The sequence below is a fragment of the Propithecus coquereli genome, unplaced genomic scaffold (assembly GCF_000956105.1).
Source record: "Propithecus coquereli isolate 6110/MARCELLA unplaced genomic scaffold, Pcoq_1.0 Scaffold209, whole genome shotgun sequence".
Classification (NCBI taxonomy): domain Eukaryota; kingdom Metazoa; phylum Chordata; class Mammalia; order Primates; family Indriidae; genus Propithecus; species Propithecus coquereli.
In genome coordinates this window covers 2,930,194-2,934,437 of record NW_012145967.1, presented here as the reverse complement: position 1 = coordinate 2,934,437, position 4,244 = coordinate 2,930,194, and the positions used below count along the sequence as shown (strand labels likewise).

The 4,244-nt window shown below is 46.2% G+C and overlaps 1 protein-coding gene and 1 pseudogene across 5 annotated transcripts in view; both read left to right on the top strand.

The window, feature by feature from the left end:
* Positions 1-4,244, top strand: part of OPCML (opioid binding protein/cell adhesion molecule-like) — a 1,134,565-nt gene that overhangs the window by 954,882 nt on the left and 175,439 nt on the right. The gene's annotated exons all lie outside the window — the stretch shown is intronic.
* Positions 2,716-3,209, top strand: LOC105810327 (annotated as a pseudogene).

The following is a 4,244-nucleotide window of genomic DNA, read 5'->3' as shown; positions in this document are numbered from 1 at the left end:
GAAATGTTCTAAAAATGCGACATTGGGGACCGCATACAAAGTAGTAGGAAGGCACTGCCAAAGCTCTCTTGTAACAACTGCTAATCGTGATTATTCAATGTGTGTGAGGGAAGCAAGCTTTTGCTTTCTGGGACTCAGAAACAAACAGATTTTGTGTAGTAGTAAAATCCAAGCTGGTATAATACTTCCTGCATATATTAACCTACGAGGCCAAGTTATTTTTGGAATTTTAAAGAAGAAGAATTAAACATCTACTTCAAGGGACACGTAGTATAAAAATCTATAGGTTGGGGAGGGTTTCTCTTTTTATTTCCTTGAAAATAACACATCTCACAGGTGAGAATATATGGTGTAGATGGTAATTGCCTTTTTGCTGGAGCTTCATTTTCAACCTCCTCCCTTTCTCCTCCAATATTAATTATCAGGACTAAAAATAGTCCATTGTGGGATCTGTGTACCTCTGGGAGGCTTCTTCGGGAATCTGACACCTGTGCAGGAGGCTCTGCTGAGATATGTGTTTCTGTGAAGCTGTCTCCTGTTTGCGAATTTCGTAAACACTTGCATGGTGAATGCTGAAGTGTCTGTCTCTCATAGTGGCTGTGAGTGGCAGCCTGCGAGAACAGTGTCTTTGAGCAGACATGACTCATAGTGCCTGGAGGGAATAGAGAATGCATGGAATATTTATGATTATGAGATTTAATAATAGGAAAATATTGATACAAGAACCTACCACAATGTAACTGTTGTGTGCAACCAAAACGCCATGGCCTCTTAAAGTTTCTCTTTTTGTAGGTACCTATATATAAATGTACCCCTCACACCCACCCCGTGTGGAGGAAAAGAATATAAGGAAACTTACAAAATAGGAAAATTAGTGAGTCATTTGCATCCATCGTCAGTTAAGGTGGAGTTGGATGGGTACTAGGAAAATCTGCACAGACCAATACATATCTACTGCAATTAGAGACTCATGGCTTTGCATTAAGCTTCTTCCTAAAAATACACCTATCAGCGCTGGTCAAGTCATTTTCTACTTTGTAATATTTCGTTTCATCAGATATTCTTCAATTATCTTTTTGGAATGAATGGTAGTTTTGATGGGCTGTAAGGTGAAGGGAAGGAGGGAAGATAACTTTGTAGCATGGATTTAACGGCCATGCTTTCTAACCAAGACACATGTTTTGACAAATGAGTGCATTTCTAGGGAAAGTAAGATTGATTACTTTGAAATTGGGTTTTTCTAGAAAATCTGAGATATATGGTTATGTAACTATGGGGAATTGTCTTGTTAAGAAACTGCAGGTAAAATTTCAAAGGTGGGAGCTCTGTGTAATCACAGTGCAGAGTGAGATAGAACTCAGAGCCCCAGGAGGCAGGGACAGGACCCAGGAGGAAGGACGACAGTCTGAGCAGAAGAAGGAACTGTTTCACAGTCGTGCTCATATGGGGGTGGTTTATAGAAGTAGTTGGTGTTGCAGAATTTTTTGTTTTGATTTTTAACCCAAAATGGTCACTTCACAATCAGCTCTTTTGGTCAACTTTCCAGTTATTATTTAATTTCCTCAAATTCTTCAATATGTATGTACATTATATACTGGTAGTTGAAAACAAATTTTATGACAGTTAACTATTTAAGCCGGGTGCAGTAGTCTGTGCCTGCTGTCCCTGCTACTGGGGGGCGGAAGGATCCCTTGAGCCCAGGAGTTCAACTCCAGCCTAAGCAGCATAGCATGACCCTGTTTCTGAAAACAAACAAAAAACTGTAAGCTACTTGATTCAACAGATCTTTACCGAGTATCTACTAAAGTATACAATGATACAAGTCACCGGAAATTTATGAAGTATGATATGCATTTAAATATTGAGGAATTTACCTGTTGTGAAAAAATAACAACCTGGGTATTTATCTATTCTTATAATTTCTTATTTTTTTTTTATTTCAGCATATTATGGGGGTATAGATGTTTAGGTTACGTATGTTGCCCTTGCCCCCCCGCCCAAGTCCGAGTTTCAAATATGTCCATCCTTCAGGTGGTACGCATTGCACTCTTTGTGTATGCATATACCCGTCCCCTCCTCCCTCTTCCCCCCTCCCTCCTGCCTAACATCTAATAGATGTTATTCTTATATGTGCATTTATGTGTTGACCAGTTAATAATACCAATTTGATGGTGAGTACATGTGGTGCTTGTCTTTCCATTCTTGGGATACCTCACTTAGTAGAATGCGTTCCAGCTCTATCCAGGAGTATACGAGAGGTGCTGTATCAGCATTGTTTCTTAAAGCTGAATAGTACTCCATGGTATACTATTTAACAGTGTTTAAGAGTTTCTCACATGGTGAGGGCGGGTGAGGAGACCCCTCTTAGCCTGCGGCCTGTGGTCGCCGGTGGCGCGCAGCTGCGTGGGTCCGAGCTGGCGCGTGCTGTGCCGCAGGGACTGGCTCGGCCGCGTAACGGGCAGCCTCGCAGCTCCGGCCTGGCGTGAGCCTCGCTCCTGACTTGAGATCCGCTATCTCTCTGTCCGAGCCGGGGGCTGAAACTGGTGTCGGTGCCCACGGGATGGTTCCCAGGCCCGGGATCCCCGCAGCGGTTACCCCCAAGAGTGAAGCGTCCTGCCTGGAGGAGGCGCGGCAGGGGCATCCCGTGCGCACCGCCCGAGAGGCGGCCTTGCTGCAGCGGCTGGAGGCTGTGAGCACCCCAGTGTTGTGCGGCCGATGGACGTCTGTGCCTCATCCCGAACTGACCGGGAGCTAAGGTAACCCCGGCGTTTACGCACGGAGACCAAGACCTGAGGCCTTACCTGGACAGGCACCCCGCCAGGCCCGCCAGCGGAGACCATCGGGACCTGATGCGCCAGGTTCTAAGGGGCCTAGATCTCCCGAAGGGCAATTGCATTGTTCGCCGAGACCCGAAGCCAGAGAACATTCCAGACGGTCAAGCTGGCTGACTTTGGCCTGGCCAGAATCTACAGCCACCAGATGGCACTTACCTCCGTGGTGGTCCCACCCCGGTACCACGCTCCAGAAGGTCTGCAGTCTGCATGCGCGACACTGTGCCCACGTGGCGCGTTGGCTCGATCTTTGCAGACAGGTTTCGTAGAAAGCTTCCCTTCTGCAGAAACTCTGAAGTCCCCCAGCTGGGCAAAATCTTTGACCTGACAGGGCTGCTTCAAGAGGACGACTGGGCTAGAGATGTGTCTGTACCCTGAGGAAACTTGCGCCCAGGAGGGCCTGGCCCACTGCAGTCAGGGTAGGTGGGGCAGTTGGGCGCACGGCTGCGGCCGGGAATGCTGCTCCGCAGCACCCTGACCTACGTGCGTGAGGATGAAGGTCCCCGAGTGAGCAATGGAGCCGCTGCCGTTTCCCGTCGGGAACTCCTCTTCCAGCTTTTTACACAGGATATTTTGCTGCCTTAATGACATTCCCCTGCTACCTCTCCTTGTGAGGTTTCTCCTTCTCCCACCCCTTTTTCTCTACACTAAGGGGTATATCCCCTCTTGTCTCCTTCCCTGCCTTGATATTGGGGTCCTTTTTTATACAGGAAAAATGAAAAGAAACAAAGAAATACTGTCTTTACAAAAAAAAAACAAAACAAACAAACAAAAAAAAACAAACCCAGTGTATAAATGATCCGCTTTGAATTAAGAATAGAATTTAGTCCCAAATTGTTGTCTTGTCGTCACACATTATGTATCAGGGTTACTGACTGTCAGTTGGCGTGCATAGGAGTTGAAGATGCACTACTTTTTTAGCCTAAAGAAAAATAATTTGGAAAACAAATTTGCTGCAATAAAAAACGTCTTACGGTGCATCTCATACCAATAAACTGCAGCCACTCATCATCTAAAACAATGGGAAGAAAGTCCCCATGGAGAAGCTGGGAAGACTTGCATAGGCCTTCAGTCCCTCTGCACGCACGCACATGCAAAGACTATTTCTGGGCTGTTGTCACAGTTGTCACTTACAGAATCTTCATCTTTGTAAGTATCTCAAATTAAAAGCGGACCCAATGCATTTGCTTAAAGACCAGTGAGTGACCTTCCTGATCTCTGGGCCAATGGGTTTGGTACCATTACCTCTTAGAACAAAGCATTGTTAGACTTTTTGTTCTCATTCTTTAGGCTTTCCAAACCATGTGTGGGAGCACCAGGGTGCAGTCAAGCTACCTTGGAGGCTGCTGCAGGAGCACGTGGGACCAAACAGCTCAGGGGGAAACCCCAAAGCTGAGCTGGTGGGCTCCAAAC